Consider the following 19,833-nt stretch of genomic DNA (forward strand, 5'->3'; position numbering starts at 1 on the left):
TGTGAGACAAGTTATCTAAGTATTGGAAACATTTTGTATGGGATTGGGACTCATTTTGAATTGGGCAAAATCAAGTGGCTAGTGGAAAAGTGAATGTTCACTTCTAAGACCACTATGGACAAATGGACTAGGCATCACAATGCTAATGGAAATGAAGTGAGCAAACTATTAGGAGCACCATTTGGTCTATATTTGACATCAAGTGACTTCTATTCATGCTTACATGAAAAAATCAACAAGAAACTAAGCCATTGGTGCTCAATAATAATCAATGCAATCGGTAGAGGAATAATTGTCAATAATGTTCTTTAATCTACCATGTTTTTATTTTATCTCACTTTGAGGAGGAATAAAAAAACACCTATCACAAATTAAAGTATCTCTTAGTAATTATCTTGTAGAGTGGATGTTACATTAGGCTGACACTAAGGTGGCATTGCTATAATATTTCCAACCATTTTATAAAGAAGGAATTAGCTTTATTAATCCAATAGATATAGTGGTAGCATTATTAAGTACATAGATTGTGAAAACTATAGAATTGTCGAATTCCAACTTACATATGATGCTCAAATATCATCTTAGTAAATTCCAATCATATTCCAAAGAAAAATGTCAACCAAACTTGGAATTTTTCACTCTTAAGAAGCATCAAAGTACACAAGGATTAAAAATGTAGAATAGAATTGAATAGGCATGGAGGGACCTCCTTTCAGAAGCGACTTACATCTCTCCTACATGCTGTAAAGAATGAGTGAATTATAGGATTTGATATTACTAAGAAATCATTAATATTGGACCTTATATTTCAAAAAAATAAGCAATAGAATTACATAACCATGGTCTTAAAACATTTAGGAACATATGAAAAAATAATATATATTTTTTTCCATGGAGGTTAAAGCTTGATTTGAGCTTGAGCAAGAAAAAGAAGGTGCATAGACAACCATTATTAATCAAATATCCCAGCAAATAGTGCAGTTCATTTCTAATCTAACACAAGCATCAATAGAGGGTGAATGAGTGGGTGTCTTTACAAATAATGCCTCATGGGCCCTCTTAGTGGTTTGACAAATCAACAATACATATCAAATAGACCTTTGGGCAACAAAATTTTGAATCCCTTCACAAATAAGCATTCACAAGCTAGGAAAAAAAACTCTTATACTATATGAACTTCATCATGAGTAGAATGAAGACTTATATCATAAGTCTGTAGGCAAAAGAAAAAGATATATAAATATTATAGGTAATGTGTTGTAAGTAAGAATTATTCTAATAATAAGAGGGCAAATAATAAAATAATCTACTTATGTTATAAAAAGATCAATTTATTGATATGAGATCCTAGCTAGTATTGTCATATATATATATATATATATATATATATATATATAGGTACTCTTGTAAATATCTATATGATTACGTAGAGATAGATAAAAGTAGATAAAAGTAGGTTAATTTCATAATACCTTCTAAAAGAGCTTGTTAGAAGCTTCACAAACACTACTTTGATTTTATATGTATTTGTAGTTAATTGATAGGTTAGAAACTTGGTCAACAAGTCAAGCACATATTGGTAGCTTGCGGAATAAGCTAACTATGTGGTACACATATAGAAAACTTGCCTTGCAAGATAAGATATGTATCTTGCAAAGTTAACACAATTTGGAGGTCTTATAAGATATCACGACATAGCTCCTAGTAAAGAGTATATATGGAAGCAAGAGTGAAGCCTTCTTCATTCTTATCAATGCTTTTTTAGTCCTTAGTCTTGTTTCAAAACTTTCTAATCTTCTTGTTTTTGGCAATAGCCATTACAATTCAATAATATATCATTGAGTGATTTTCTAGTTCTTTTTAGTATCACAAGAGTATATTGAAGATTTCTTTCTACAAGATTCATGTCTTTGACAGTTTGATAAGAGTCCTAATTTATTATTTCTATCTTGTGTTAAAAGTGAGTAGATTATTCTATTTCTATTGTTGTATTTTGAAGGTTGCAGACTATCTACCTTTTAACAAATAATCTTATTTTTTAATACTATTTTTTTTCTTGAAGATAATGGATTATTCTTCTTTGTAGAAATTTTTATTTGATATTAGAAGTTACAGATTACGCTCATCTTATTTAACTTTTTAAACTTCTTTGAATTGTCTATAGAAGAAAAGATTATGGATGCTATTCTTAGTGGATGTGAAAAAAGATTTGTAACTATTAGAGATTTTTGTGAGCTTGTTTAGACTTTAAGAGTAAAAATCTCACATATTTCTAACGTGAATCATGGAAGTACTATTCCTACACTTATAAAAGAAGTTTAAAATTTACGGCAAGAAGTTGTATAATTGAAGGAAACAAATAGATCAACCTCAAAACCAAATCCAAGGAATTTTTCTTCTACAAGTATGATAGAGTTAAGGACTTCTTCATCAATTGAATCAAGTAAAGATACATACAAAAATAGATCTACAATAAACATATAATCTAGTATGCATTAAAGAAAGAGATGAATAGATAATTGTATTTCAAACTAGATATGGATATTTTGAATATAATGTCATATCTTTTGGACTCATGAATGTTCCAATTACTTTTCAACATTTAATGAAAGATGTCTTTTATGAATTTCTTGATGATTTTATTGTGTGTTATTTGGGCAACAATCTTAATCTATTCTAAGATTATAGAAGAACAAGAAATTCATGTTTGTTGTATGTTACAAAATCTTAAAAATATAGGATTATATACTAAGTTAGAAAAGACTGTATTCGACACCACTCAAGTTGACTTCGTAGGATACATCATTTCTAACAAAGAGCTAATGATGGATCCAAAAAAGGTTCAAACTATCATAGATTGAAATATTTTAATAATAATATTAAACGTATAATACTTTTTAGACTTAGCTAATTATTATCGGATCTTCATTAAGAAATTTTCTCAAATTACAGTTCCACTTATATGTTTGACTTGTAAAGACAAACTTAAGTGGAGTAAAGAAGTTGAAGCATCATTTGATGCTTTCAAAAATAAATTTACTTCTGTACCAATCTTATATCATGTTGATTTTTGTAAGGCATTTTTCAAAGAAACAGATGCATTAGACTTTGCTTTGAGTGCAATATTATCACAAATGGAAAGAGATTACAAATCCCATCTAGTAGTTATTTATTTTAGAAATTTTTCAGTAATCGAGATTAATTATGATATCCATGACAAAGAATTCTTTGCAATCATGGATTCGTTTCAAGAACGGCATCATTATCTACAAGGTACCTCAAATTCAATTACCACAAATCACAAGAATCTACAGTATTTCATGTCAGTAAATTTCAAATTGTTATTAAGCTCATTGGAGGATGTCTTCATTAAGATTTAATTTTAAGATTAATTATTGATTTAGAAAAAAATAAGATTTATTGAATGTGCTTTGTAGACATTCTTATCTTGTACCAAAAGAAAAAAATGCATCTTTTGATTATCAAAGAATAAATCTCTTGAAGCCAAAGCATTTTCACCTTTGAGCAATAAAATCAATATTGGCTGTTGATTCAATCTTTGTCAAGCAAAATCAATCAAGTATGTCCTTCGTTCTTCTTATCTATGATATCAAGCATAATTCTTCTTAGTCTCATGATACTTCTAAGTTCAAGTTCAAGAATAACCTATTTTATTTAGAGAGATGATTATATATTTGAGAAGATAGGGCATAATCACTTGTTCTTCAAACTCATCATGACTTTCTAGTAGTTGGACATTTTGGATACAATAAGTCTTTGGAACTAATATTGAGAGATTTTTGGTAGCCTCAAATGTAGATGGAAATCAAAGACTTTATAAAGTCATATAATATTTGTTCAAAATCCAAAACTCCTTGCCATCGATCTTATGGACTTCTTCAGCCATCACCAATTCTAAAACAACCATGGTCTTTTATTTCTATAGATTTTATCATAGATCTTTTTAATCTCAGGTTCATATGATTCTATATTTATAGTAATAGATCATTTAACTAAGATGGCACATTTTGTACCATGTACAAAATTTATCACAAGTGAAGAAATGATTGTGTTTTTTTTTCAATAATATTTATTACTATTATGGATTGCTTAAAGATATTATATTAGATAGGGAGACTCAATTTATATTAAGATTTTGAAAGTAGACATAAAGCTCTCTCTAACTTTTCGTCCTCAAACAGATGGACAAATAAAAGAAATGAATTGAATTTTGGAGCAATACTTAAGATATATCATCAATTATTATCAAGATGATTAGACAACTCTTTTACTATTGGCAAAGTTTGCGTACAATTATTGAATATATTCTTCCACTCAATAAACATATTTCTTTTTTAATTATGGTTATTATCCACAATTTGATACTTTTGACTTTTTAAAAGTTGATAATTCTACGGCAAAAGATTTGACAAATTATTTGTTAGAGCTACATGCAACAATGAAGGTGTAGTTAAAGAGAGCTCAAGAACAACAAAAAAATTAATGTAGATGCATATTGCAAGGAATAACCACAATTCAAAGTAGGTCACAAGATATGGTTACTTCATTATAATATCAAGACTACTTGTCTTTATAGCAAATTAGACTATCGTAGGTTTGAACCTTTTTTTTATTAATGAAGAAGTTAATCTTGTTGCTTATCAATTATATCTAATGGAATCTATGAAGATCTATCTCATATTTCACATGTCTCTTTTTGAGCCATATAAGATAGTTAATATTTTGAGAAGAAGACAAATGCCATGTCTTCCTATAGAAGTAGATATTAATCAAGGATTTGAAATAGAAGAAATATTAGATTTAAGATGGCTCCAAAATAGGTTAAAATATCTTGTGCATTGGCATGGATATAATATTAATGAATGTACATAGGAACTTCGAAAGAATCTTACAAATGTAGTAAAGAGAGTTGAAGCTTTTCATTGATGACATCTATCAAAACCAAGATGAAGAATAATAAATCTTTGCTATAAAAAAAAACAAGATCAAAGAAAGATAAAACTCTATCTTTTATCCTTCTTTGTAGCTTTTGTATATTTGTGATGCTAAAGAGATGGAAAATCAACAACCAATAGATTCGACTCAAGAACTTGTATTGGTAGACTTTTCAGATAAGACATTGCAATTATTACAACCTTTAAGATAATGAAATTGAAATGAAGATCTTTAAGAATGATATTTCTTTCCTCAAATTGATAACAAGATACAACATGTTTGTTATCACGACTTAGGAAGAGATTCTTGATGTTTGATGATTTTATTAGAGGAAAGAATATCTCTTAATGGTATTTCAAATATTTTATTTAAAGGATGTTATGAAGGCATTGTCATGTTGTAACACGACTATATGGTGAAAGATGATAATATGGATCTTATTATAAAAGAGCCAAGTTAAAAGAAAAGGTAGAAAAATATAGATAAAAGATAGGAAGGTAGTAAAACTTTTAGTAGTAATGCTAACTTTTTAGAAAAAATAGCTTCTGCTTACTTTGTAGAGCCAAAGATAAGACAAAATAAAATAGATTAGAAAATTAAATGATATAGACATCTTTAGAAGAAAGTTAAGAGTAAATTCTAATAAAAATTACTTAAAAAACTAGATGTTGATACCCAGAGAGGGCCGGTTATGAACCAGGGTCGAAATCAAACCCTAAGGCACAAAATTGAGTCTCAATGACGACTCTGGGATTCTTTGGCAGATCGGAGAGTAGGGTTTGATAAAAGATTGGATACGGTTTCTATGGACATTAATTTTGGATGATTTGAAATTGATATGTCTTTGTAAGAGCTTTGTAAAGTCAAGGGTTATTTTGGATGACTTGGATTTTATGAAATAAAATATAGTTTATGTTTTGGATGATTTTAAGAGTTTTGTAATAGATCTACAGGTGAAATTTTTTAGGTTTATGGTTATAGCTATGTTTAATATGTGTCATAAATTTGAGCTATGATCTAATGGTTGAATTGAGGGATATTGAGGTTTAAATGGGTCAAGATCTCAGAAAGTAGAATTTTAGGTCTAGTAGGGGTTTTTAAGATTTCTTGAAATCTACTAGTTGAATTAGAATAAAACTTGCATGAGAAGATATTAGACTTCTTTTTTTTATGTGCATGAGAATTTTAAGATCAATCGAATGGTGGAAAGGAGAGATATAGGCTTTGGAAGATTGGCATCAAGATTGGAGAAAGAGGCCAGCCAATTCTCAAGCACATTTTTGAAGATATCGTCAATTTGGTAATTTCGATCCTTTTCAATTTTTTTGTGCTTGTTTTTAATTTATTTTTTTAAAATTATGTAAAATTTGAATTAAGATCAATGGTTTATTTATTAGTTATTGAGGTTTAAATTTGTTGTAGGAATTACTAGGATTTAGTTTAGGATTTGGTTAGGGTTTGGTTTAGGGTTTAGGGTTTGGATTAGGATTTGATTTAGGATTTAGGATTTGGTTAGGGATTTATTTAAGGTTTAGGATTTAATTACAATTTGGTTTAGGATTTAGGATTTGGATTAGGATTTAGTTAGGATTTTATTTAGGATTTAGGATTTGGTTAGGGTTTGATTTAGGATTTAGGATTTGATTAGGGTTTGATTTAGGGTTTGGGATTTGGTTAGGATTTAATTTAGGATTTAGGATTTAGTTACGGTTTGATTTAGGATTTAGGATTTTATTAGGATTTAAGATTCAATTAGTTTTGGCCTAAAGTTTGAATGAAGTTCAATAGGATTTTAACTAGAATTAAATTAAGACTGAATTGAGATGTATTTGAGTGATATTTTTGATCCTTCTAATATTTCTTTAAGAATTCTTATTGTTTGTTTGAAATTTCTTTGAGTTTTTTTTGAATTTGATTAAGCTTGCTTAGTATTATTATGGTCTAATTAGAGTATTATTAATATTCTATTAGAATTAGGATTTTATTATTGTAATTTCTATTCTTTCTTCCACAGTCAGGTGCCCAGAGCATTCTCAAGCGAGACTTCACATATTACGACAACGTGAATAATGACCAAATAATAAGATGGTCTTCTATTAAGTTAGATTAGAAAAATTAAAGATATAAGCATATATAAGAGAAAATTGGAAGTTGGTTTTAATAGAATTTATCTCAAATGAGATTAAAATTGAGACTTAGAAAAGACCAATTTTCAACCAGGATCAAAATCAGACCCCGAGGCACAAAACCAATTCTTGATGATGATTTTGAGATTTTTTTGTTGATTAGAGAATAGGATTTGAGAAGAGACTTGATATGATTTCTATAAGCATTGATTTTTAGAGATTTGAGTTGATAATGACCTTGCAAGAGCCTTGCAAAGTCGATGTTGTTTTCAATGACTTTGATTTTAGAAAATAAAATAGGATTGATGTTTTGGATAATTTCAGGAATTTGATAATAGATCCATAAGTGAAATTTTCTAGATTTGTGGATGTAATTGTGCTAGATGTTTGCTATGAATTTGAATTTGATCAAATAGTTAGATTGAAAAGCTTGAAGGTTTTTGTGGGTTATGATCTCAGAATTTAGAGTCTTGAGGACTAGTGGGATTTTCTTAGATAAATATCAATCTACCAATTAGATTGAAGCAAAATTTTTCATATAGATAGTCAGCTTGATTTCTAATAAGTTTGTAAAGTTAGAAAGTAAAATAATGATTTAATTAGGAATAATTAGCTTTGGAAGATTGACATCAAGGTTGGAGAAGGAGGCGAGCCGACATCCGAGCACATTTTTGAGGTTATCATCTATTTGGTGATTTTGATTCTTTTCAATTTTTTTCGTGCTTATTGTTAATTTAATTAGTAAAGAATGTACAAAATTTGAGTTGAAATTAATGGTGTTATGTTGTAACATGACTATATGGTGAAAGATGATAATATGGATCTTATCATAGAGGAGCCAAGTTAAAAGATAAAGTAGAAAAATACGGATAAAAAATAAGAAGGTAGTAAAACTTTTAGTAGTAATGCTACTTTTTAAAAAAAATGACTTCTATTTACTTTGTAGGACCATAAATAAGGCAGAACAAAGTAGATTAAAAAAATAAATGATTTAAGCACCTTTGGAAAGAAGTTAAGAGTAGTTTTTAGTAAAACTTATCTAGAAAAACTAAATATTGATACCCAAAGAGGGCCGGTAATGAACTAGGGTCGAAATCAGATCCTGAGACACAAAACTAAGCTCCAACGATGATTCTTGGATTCTTTGACAAATCAAAGAGTAGAATTAGAGAGCAGACTTTATAAGATTTGAATGAGCATTGATTTGAGGTGATTTAGATTTATATTGACTTTATAAGAGCTTTGCAAAGTTAGGGTTTGTTTTGGATAACTCTGAATTTGTGAAATAAAAAAGTAGATACTTTTTGGAGAATTTTGTAAGTTTGGCAAAAGATCTACAAGTAAAATTTTGAAGGTTTGTGGATTTACATGTATTCAATATATGCTATATGTTTGAGTTTGATCAAAATATTGAATTGAGGATTATTAAAGTTCAAGTGGATTGGGGTCTAAAAAAATAGAGTTTCAAGTTGAATGAAGGTTTATAAAATTTCTTTCAATCTATTAATTGGATTAGAATGAAAATTATGTATATAGGTAGTAGACTTTTTTTCTTATATATATAAGAGATTTGAGATCAATTAAACAATTCAATAAGGAGATATTGATGCTAGAAATCTAATATTCAGATTAGAGAAGGAGGCTAACCAACATCCAAGCAAATATTAAGATTGATCTTCTTTTTGGTGAGTTTGATCTTCTTCAAAATTTTTATACTTGTTGTCAGCTTAATTGCTAAGAGATTTGCAAATTTTGAATTAAAATAACTAGTTCATTTATTAGTTATTGAAGTTTAAATCTGCTATAGGAATCACTAGGATTTATTTAAGGTTTGGTTAGGATTTAGTTAGGATTTGTTTAGGATTTATTTAGGATTTGTTTAGAATTGGTTTAGAATTTGTTTAGAATTTGATTAGGATTTGTTTAAGATTTTTTTAGGATTTGTTTAGATTTTGGTTAAGGTTTGGTTAGGATTTGGTTAAGGTTTTTTTAGGATTTGATTAGAGTTTGGTTAGAATTTGATTAGAGTTTGATTAAGATTTGATTAGGATTTGGTTAGGATTTATTTAGGATTTGCTTAGAGTTTGGTTAGAATTTGTTTAGGATTTGGTTAGGATTTGATTAGAATTTGAATTAGAATTTAATTAGGTTTTGACTAAGATTTAATTAAGATTTCTATTTTAATATTTTATCAAAATTTCTATTTTAGTATATTTTTGAATTCTATGTTATTTCTTTATGATTTTTTTAAAAGATCTTTAGGAATACTTTGTATTTCTTACATAATTCCTTTGAAATTTTGATTGAATTTGATTGATGTTTGATTATATTTGCTAATCATTAGTTTTAATTTGTTTAAGAATCTATTAGAGTTGTTAGAAATTGTTATGGCAATTTTCCTTTTATCTTCCACAATCAAGTGCCTAGTGCATTCTCAAGCCAAATACCTTGTGATACAACAATGGTTTAAATATTGGTTATTGAATTTCAAAATTTGTTTAAAGGTTGTTAGAAATTTGTTTGAGATTTTAAAAATTGATTAGATTTTGATTAGAATCAAGATTTGGTTAGGAATTAAGGTTTGATTAGGGTTAGAATTTTATTAGGATTAAGATTTGATTTGGTTTAGGATTGATTTGGATTTCTTTAGGATTTTTTTAGGATTTTTTTAGGATTATTTATGATTTCTTTAGGATTCTTTAGGATTTCTTAAGGATTCCTTTAGGATTTATATTAGGTTTCTTTAGGATTTTATCGTATTTTTTTATAATTTATTTAAAATAAAATAAAATAAAATAAAAACAAAAAATAAAATAATAATAATCATTAGAATTAACTAATGTTTGATTATTTTTGTTAAGCTATTATAGCATTTTATATATAATTTTATTAGTATGTTAGGACTTGTTGCAAATTCTTTTTATCATCTACAACCAAGTACCCAATGTATTTTCAAGCAAGATTTCACGTTATACATCATAAATAGTGAATTTAACGTGAAAGTTTGAGGTGGTAGGTGTTGGAATTTGCTTATTCTTATTTTTATTTTATAGAGGATGAGAGTAAGAATTTTGAAAGTTTTTTTTAATAGAGTTTCTTCTAAAGGATAAGGTATGTACATAGATCCATCCATTGCTAGTATATTTCAAGCATTTTTATTATCTATGTAGCAACTACAAAGTAATAGTCACAAAGAAGCTTTGGCAACCAAAGCATTACAAGCAGTGGTCATTAGAATTGATCAATTTGATAGAAGAGATATATCAAAATACTTAAGATATTATGTATGGAAAATGGAATTAAATTAGGTTTTTGAGAAGAAGATAATTGAACTATTTAGCCTTGCCACAATATCGAAAATAAAAAAACATATTTCATCAATTATGAAGCATTATAGAAATTCATGGGATAATTTTTTACATACATTAAAAGACATATATTTCTTAAAAGATATTGATTATGTTATTAAGAAATTATTTCTAAAATGGATTGACTGACGTAAGAAGAATTTACAAGCAATGGAGCTATTAAGATAATTTTAGAAGCAATATTCTAAATTATCGAAGATAAAAAAATTTACATTGGAGCCAAATAAGGTTGAATTATTTCTTCAAGCTATTAATAGAGAATTATAAGAAAAATTGGAGTTGCTTCTTGAAGACAAAGAAGAAGATGAAGGGTTGACAATAAAGTGGAAAAATATTGAGGATATGATAGTATTATTTGCATAATGAGAAATGAAGAAAGATAGGATTAATATTCCAAGAGTAGTATAAGTACCTAAAATTCAAGTACATAAAATATGACCAATAATACCTAATATTCAACGTCCAACATCTTTATCAAAGAAAGAAGATATGAGAATTGAAGAAATTATATATGGGATGCAGGATCTTCAAATCAAATTGGCAAAACTTGAAGAAAAGACTTCTACAAATAATTTAAAGAGTATTTTTAAAGTAGGGTATGTACAAAGATATATTTGGTGTGATGATGCTTATCATACTAAGAAAGATTGCAATGAATTTAATGATATGGTACAACAAGAAAGTTTTTACTAGAAAGATATAAAGATAGCATTTAAAGATATAGACAATCTCTTTTAAGCCAATTTTGACAAGAGAAGTATGAGAGCATTGATTTAAGACTATTTAATAAATTATGGATTAATAATATAAGACAGTACAAGTTATGGTGCTAGGATAGATGATGACTTTGATGGAAGTATAGAGACAAGTGGATTTTGGACTTTTACCATTTTTACAATGCAAAAAAGAAAAATGCCTTGTACAGCATTGTTGAGAACTACAGCTACAATATGAGTTGCAATAAGTTGAGAAGATCTTATAGAAGCTCTTTCAGTTCATACATATATTGCTAAGAGTCAATATTAAGCTTTAATGGAAGAAAAGAGATGAAAAAATTTTGATGATACAAAAGAAGGAAATTCTTCTAAGAAGCAAATTTAAGAAAACAAGGCTCATGAAGCAGCTTCACAAGAATTGCTTATAAAGGATACTTCAACAACATTAGAAGAAAAAACAAAAGAGACAAAAGATAAAAGTAAATCAATAGCTTATAAGCTACTCTCTGATATTAAAGCAACAACAAATTTAAAGGGAGTGTTTCAAGAATGTGTATTAAATGATAAAGTAGAATTTACATTGAAAGAGATTTTGGAAATTACAAAGAAGGAGTTTTATGATATTATCATTAATAATATTAAAAGAAAGAGATAATTAATGGATGAAGCTGGGATGAGTCATACTATTGATGCAAGATTATATAAAGATGAAGAAGAAAATGATAAAGGTCACAAGCAATTAATAAATGAAAAGAATGGTTATAATTAATAAATACATTTTGAAGAGTATAGTGATAAAGAAATAGAAGCTTCAAGCCATTATACTCAAAAGTATTAGACAAGGGCAACTATAGAAGTATTGGTGAAGGTAGGTAATATAGAAGAATCAATTGTTGCTTTAATTGACTATGGTTCTAAAATAAATCTTATGTCTAGGGATCTTTATAAGAAATAGAGGTGGCTAATTGATATGGAATATGAATGGATAATATGAGCGTATAATATTACATGAGGTAAATTATATGGAGCTTGTTTGGATGTTAAAATTTGAATTGGGGATGTTGCAATAAAATAACATTTCTTTGTTCAAGATACAACATCATATCTTTTGATTTTAGAACAACCTTATATTACAGCAACACAAATGGAAACAAAAGTTCTTGTTGATGATTTAGCTTATGTACAATTATGGAGTGAAAATACAAGGAAATCAATATAATTTTTAACCCTGCCTCTTAATCATGAATGAATTCAAGATAAGTTGAGAGAGAAGCCATTATCAAGAGTTATTGAAGAATTTAAGGATTTTGGAGAAGTACCACTATAAAATAGAATTAAAGAAGTATACAAGAGCAAGTATTCTTATAAGATGTAGGTACTTTTGATACAAGTTTTATTGATATTTTTGAAAATAGAAGTATTATATATAAAAAAGTTGAAGATTTAAAATAAAAAAAGAAAAAGAATATATAATAAAAAAAAAAAATTCTATAAATTAAAAACTTTAGAAGATGATGAGAGGATTTTAGGGATTTATAAAGAAAATGGATTGGAGGATCATTTGGAGTTAATTACATCTATTGGATTAGGAGATAATGATAAGATTGTAGAAATAAATTCAAGAGAGGTTTATACTATTCTTGAATCTTTTTAAGCACTAGAAGTTACTATAGAGATAAAATATAAAATAATAGACAAGAAAGTAAAATCTATTGTTGGACCTTTACTAGAAGATTTTATAGAACAAATGGAAGAAGCATCAAAGAAAAAAAGTTTAAGAGATTCAAAGAATATTGGACATCAATTTACAAAGGAGACTTTTGAAGAATTGAAGATTGGATGTAATGGTTCTTTGTTACCAATAGAGATTGAATATTTTAAAGAAATGCTTAAAAAATGAGGTAAATCATTTGTTTTTGGACCTCATGAAATTAGATGTGTGGATCCTAATATTGTTGCTCATATGGTTATCTTCACAATACCACATGTGTCTTAGAACTTAAGACCAACTTTTATGCCAAGAGCACATTTACCTAAATTGGTAGAATTATTGAAGGAAAAAATAAAAATGAAGATTTTAGAATCTTTTTTAGTTCTATATTCTAATTTTTGGTTTATAGGGCCTAAAAAAAATGGGTCATTATTCTTTATTCAAGATAGGTAGCCAATAAATGTAGTAAATATTAAAAATACAAGTATAGGATCTTTAGTAGATGAATTTGATGAAGCATTTGTAGGAAGGGTAATTTATTCAATAGATAATTTATATTTGGATTATGAATAATTTCAACTTGCATATAGAAGTAAAGATTTAACAACAATGAGAACACTACTTGGACTACTTAAAATGTGTACTCTTTCACAAGGTACTACTAATTCAGTTGCACATATAATGAATGATATGAACAAGGTATTAAAGGACTTCATTCCTAAAAAAATATATGCCTTTTGTAGATGATGTTCCTATCAAAGGAAGTAAAGAAGAAGAAAAGGATGAGATTTTAGATAAAAAAGGGTGTTGTAAGTATGTTGTTAATTATATAGAAGATTGTGAGAAGATTTTAACTTAACTTGAAGAAGTTCATCTTATACTTTTGGAAATAAAATCTATATTTGAAATACAAGAAGTTATCATTGTTAGATACTTGTATGGATTTTATGGCAGAAAATCAGATCTAAGTAAAGTTGATGCAATTGGAAGGATAAAGAATATATGTGATTCACATAATAATCTTTAATATGTACGTAGGTTTTTAGGAGCTTGTGTATTTTATTATATTTGGATTCCTCATTATGCTCATATAGCAGATCTATTGTATGAATTATTATATAAAGGTTATCAATTTAAATAGAGAAAAAATATATTGAAGTAATGCAAAAATTAAAGGTGTTATTATTGATACCTCCAATATTAAGAAGAATTGATTATGAGTGTAATAGACAAGTAATACTTATTGTAGATACAAGTCCCATTGCTATTGGATGGACTTAGTATTAAGTTGATTCAAGTAGAAATAGATTTTCAGTTTGATTTGAAGCTGAAGTTTTAAGTACTTCTAAATGTACATATTTACAAGCTAAGAAAGGACTATGGAGAATTATTGGAAATTAGTCTTTATTTGAATACCTTGACTAAATAAGAAAATTAGTCAACAAAAAAATTTAATCAAATAAAAAAAAAGCTTATGGATTTTTGCTTCAAGAAGGGTTTTTATAGAAGAGACCAAAGAAAGGAATTGGAATGCCACAATGAATGATATGCAATGAGAAAGTATAACAAAAATTATTGAAAGGCTTTCATGATAATTTATGGGCAAGACATAGGAGAATTTGGGCTATTTTTTTTTAAACTTAAAGAACGATATTTGTGAAAAAATATGTATTGAGATGTGCTTTTATTTATAGAAATGTATAAGATTTGTCAAGCATATTATAATATAAAACATCAAGATAGTCTATATCTTACATATCTTTTGGCTATTCATATTAAATGGATTTTTGATTTGATTATTATGCCAATTGGATTATGACAAATAAAATATTTGGTCTTGACTCATGAAGTTTTATCGAACCAAGTAGAAAGGAGGGCATTGAGAATAAAGTCTATAGAAGGGATTTGCAGATTTTTATTTGAAGATGTTATTTGCTACTATGAATGTGTAGAAAAAATCACTACAGATTGTGGAGAATTAAATGCACAAAAGCTTGTGATTTCTTTGAAAGATATAAAATTAAGTTATTATTGATTACTGCTTATAATCCTCAAGGGAATGCAAAAAGTGAACGTGGTCATCCACCAATTATAAAAGCATTAGTTAAAGCATGTAATGAGAAGGTTAAAGAATGGCCTTGACTTTTGTCATTTGCATTGTGGGCTAATTGAACAACTCATAGTTTAGTAACAAGATATATGCCTATTGAACTCATGACAAGTCAAAAACTAATTATGCCAATTGAAGAGAAAGTTCTTACTTGGAGTATACTGCCATCGGAAGATGGATTAACAAGACAAGAACTTTGGGCTATTAGAATTCAACAACTTGAGCAAAAACCAAAAGATGTGCAAATAACATTAGAAAGGTTAAAAAAAGGAAGGTTTTAAAATAAGGCACAATTTAATAATTAACATTGATTGAAATATAAAGTAATAAAAGAAGGTGATTGGATATTGATATATGATAGTAGCTTAGATAATCAACATAATATTTTAAGAAAGATTTCTAAATGATGGTTTGGAGTGTATGTGATAACAATTATTCATGATAATGCAACTTATTCATTACGAGAGCTATATGGAACAAGATTAAAAATACCAATTGCAAGGAAGTGAGTGAAGATATTGAAACAAAGATAAACAAGAATAAATATAAAAGATCTTATTGACTACATAAATCTTTCAAAATAAGAAGATGAACTTGACTTAAATAATAAAAATGATGAAAATGACTTAGATGAAGACATAGACAACATAATATGAATAAAATAATGTTGGATTATTTGGCCTATATTGGAGGATGATTAGTTGAGAGGGATGGTTGTCATATTATAATATGACTATATAGTGAAAGATAATAATATGGATCTTATTATAGAAGAGCCAAATTAAAAGATAAAGTAAAAATATATAAATAAAAGATAAGAAGGTAGTAAAACTTTTAATAGTTAAGCTATCTTTTAAAAAAAGTATTTTTCTACTTACTTTGTAGAACCATAAATAAGGCAAAATAAGATAGATTAGAAAAATTAAAGATATAGGCATATATAAGAGAGAGTTGGAAGTTGGTTTTAGTAGAATTTACCTCAAATGAGATAAAAATTGATACTCGGAAAATACCAATTACTAACTAGGATCAAAATCACACCCTGAGATACAAAACTAAGTCTTGATGACGATTTTGGAATCTTTTTTGTTGATTAGAGAGTAGGATTTGAGAAGAAACTTGATACGATTTCTATAAGTGCTGATTTTTGGAGATTTGAGTCAATAATGACCTTGCAAGAGCTTGGCAAAGTCAATGTTGTTTTTAGTGACTTTGCTTTTGGAAAATAAAATAAGATTGACGTTTTGGGTAATTTCAAGAGTTTGATAATAGATCTATAAGTAAAATTTTTTAGATTTGTGGATGTAGTTATGTTAGATGTTTGCTATGAATTTGGATTTGATCAAATAGTTAGATTGAAAAGCATGAAGATTTTTGTGGATTATGGTCTTAATATTTAGGAACTTGAGGATAAGTGGGGTTTTCTTAGATAAATGTCAATCTACGAATTAGATTGAAGAAATTTTTTTCATATAGATAGTCAGCTTGATTTCTAATAATTTTTTAAATTTTGGAAGCAAAATAATGATTCAATCAGGAATAATTAGCTTTGGGAGATTGATATCAAGCTTGGAGAAGGAGGCGAGCTGACACCCAAGCACATTTTTGAGGTTATCATCTATTTGGTGATTTTGATTCTTTTCAATTTTTTTTATACTTATTTTTAACTTAATTAGTCAAGAATGTGAAAAATTTGAGTTCAAATTGACAATTCTAACATTAGTTATTGAATTTCAAAATTTATTATAAGATTGTTAGAAATTTATTTGAAATTTTAAAAATTGATCAAGTTTTGGTTCAGATTAGGATTTTATTAGGATTAGGATTTGGTTTGGTTTAAGGTTGGTTTGGATCTCTTTAGGATTTTTTAGGATTTATTAGGATTTCTTTAGGATTTTTATTAGGTTTCTTTAATATTTTTATGTATTTTTTTTATAATTTATTTCAAAAATAGAATAAAATAAAATAAAATAATAAAAACAAAAATAAAATAAATATAATAATAATAATAATAATAATGATTGGACTTAATTGAAGCTTGAATATATTTTTTAAACTTCTATAGCAATTTATATACGATTTTATTAGAGTCGTTAAGATTTGTTGTTACAAATTCCTTTTATCTTCTACAACCAAGTGCCCATTGCATTCTCAAACAAGATTTCATGTAATATGACAACGCATGCATAGATAATTTGCCTTGCAAGTTAAGACTTCTAGTCTTCAAAATCTCCAACCAGTGCTCCTATCTTATTTATGAAGAAAAAAGACGGATCTCTACAGATGTGTGTGGATTATCGAGGACTTAACAAGATCACTGTGAAGAATAAGTATCATCTACCTTTGATTTAAGATCTTTTTGATCAACTAAATCAAGTAAAGATCAAAACAAAAATAGATCTGCGAGGAGCATATAACTTGGTCTATATCAAAGAAGGAGATGAATAAAAGACTGCTTTCCGAACTAGGTATGGACATTTTGAATATAATTTCATACCTTTTGAATTTATGAATGCACCAGTTGCTTTTCAACATCTAATGAATGATGTCTTTTATGAGTTTCTTGATGATTTTGTCACTTGTTATTTGAATGACATTTTAATCTATTCTAAGAACAGAAAAGGACATGAAGTTTATATTCATCATGTATTACAAAAGCTAAGAGATGCAAGATTATACACAATGATGGAAAAGTGGATATTCTATACTACTCAAGTTTACTTTTTGAGATACATCATTTCTAATAAAGGCCTTATGTTGGATTCAAAGAAGGTCCAAACTATCATAGATTAGAAGATTTGAAGAACAATAAGAGATGTGTAATGCTTTTTGGGCTATTATAGGAACCTTAAATATTTCATCATGATATCAAGAATCTTTCTTCTAATTCTTATGATATTTCAAAGTTTGAATTCAAAAACAACCTACTTTACTTCAAAGGATGCCTATATGTTCTAGAAAGTAAAGCATGTCATGACTTTCAAGCAATAGGATATTTTAGATACAACAAGACTTTAGAACTTATATGTAGAGATTTTTGGTGGTCACAAATATAAAAGGTGGTAAAAGACTTTGTCCATTCATGTAACATTTGTTTAAGTTAAAAAACTCCTTGTCATCGACTCCATAGACTTTTCCAACTATTGTCTATATCTGAACAACCATGGACTTCCATTTCTATGGATTTTATTATAAATCTTTCAAATTCAAGTTCATATGATTATATATTTATAATCATAGATTACTTCACTAAAATGACACATTTTGTACCATGTAAAAAATCTATTTCAAGTGAAGAAATAACTAAGCTTTTTTATTAACAATATCTATCACTATCATGGATTGTCAAAGGATATTATATCAAATAAGAGGACTCAATTCATATCAAAATTTTGGAGAACCCTATTGAAGATTCTAAAAGTGGATATAAAGCTCTCTTTGGCTTTTCATCCTCAAATTAATTGATAAGCAAAACAAGTCAATCAAGTTCTAGAGGAATATTTGAGGTATACCATCAATTATCATCAAGATGATTGAATAAGTCTTTTGTCATTGGTAGAGTTTGCATATAATAATTTGGTAAAATCTTCTACTATATAAACATCTTTATTTTTCAATTATGATTATCATCCACGACTTGATATTTTTGACTTTTCAAAAGTTAATAATCTTGTGGCAGAAGATTTAAAAAATTATTTGTTAGAGCTACATACAACAATGAAGGCACAATTAAAAGAAGCTTAAGAACAATAAAAGACCTACACAAATATCTATTGCAAGAAGCAACCACAATTCAAAGTGGGTGTTAAGGTATAATTACTTTGTTGCAATATCAAGACTACTCCTCCTTGTGATAAGTTGGACTATTGTAAGGTGAGACCTTTTCCTATTTGTGAATAAATTAATCATATTATTTATCAATTATATCTATTGGAATCTATGAAGATCCACCTTATATTTCACATGTCCTTTCTTAAGCCATATAAGATAGTGAATATGTCAAATAGAAGACAAATGCCACTATTTTCCTATAGAAGTGGATAATAATCAAGAGTTCGATGTAGAAGAAGTCTTAGATTCAAGGTGGCACCAAAATATGTTGGAATATCTCATTCATTAGCATAGATATGATATTAGCAAATACACATGAGAGCCAGTAAAGAATTTTACAAATGCAACAAAAAAAGTTGAGGCCTTTCATCAACGACATCCATCAAAACTAAGGTGAAGAATTGCAAAGATCGATGAAAGATGATGATTGCTCCTTATGGAATTTGTCCCTAGAAGGAGAGATAATGTCATCGATATATACATTTATCCCAATAGTTACTTATATGATTAGGTAGAAATAAGTAAATATAAATTAATTTTATAAAGTCTTCTAAATAAGCTTTATAGAAGCTTTATAGATATGGATTTGACTTTAGATGTGTTTATAGGTTAGAAACTTAGCCTACAAGTTAAATACATATTAATAGCTTGTTGAACAAGTTAACTCTATATTGTAGCTTGTAAAACAAACTAATTATGTGGTGCATATATAAATAACTTGTCTTACAAGTTAAGACATGTGGCTAGCAAAGTCAACACATGTTAGAGGTCCCATAGAATATTGCCATGTAGCTCCTAATTAGAGAGTATATATGGAGGTAAGAGTGAAGCCTTCTTCACTCTTGTCAATGCCTTTTTAGTCCTTACTCTTATTTCAAGACTTTCTAATCTTCTTGTTTTTTACAATAGCCATTCTAGTTCAATATTATATTATCTTTGAGTGACTTTGTAGTTCTTTTCACTAATACAAGAGTATATTGAGGATTTTTTTTCTTTGAGATTCATGTCCTTGACA

Source organism: Physcomitrium patens, chromosome 16 (assembly GCF_059467195.1).
Source record: "Physcomitrium patens ecotype Gransden chromosome 16, ASM5946719v1, whole genome shotgun sequence".
Classification (NCBI taxonomy): Eukaryota; Viridiplantae; Streptophyta; class Bryopsida; order Funariales; family Funariaceae; genus Physcomitrium; species Physcomitrium patens.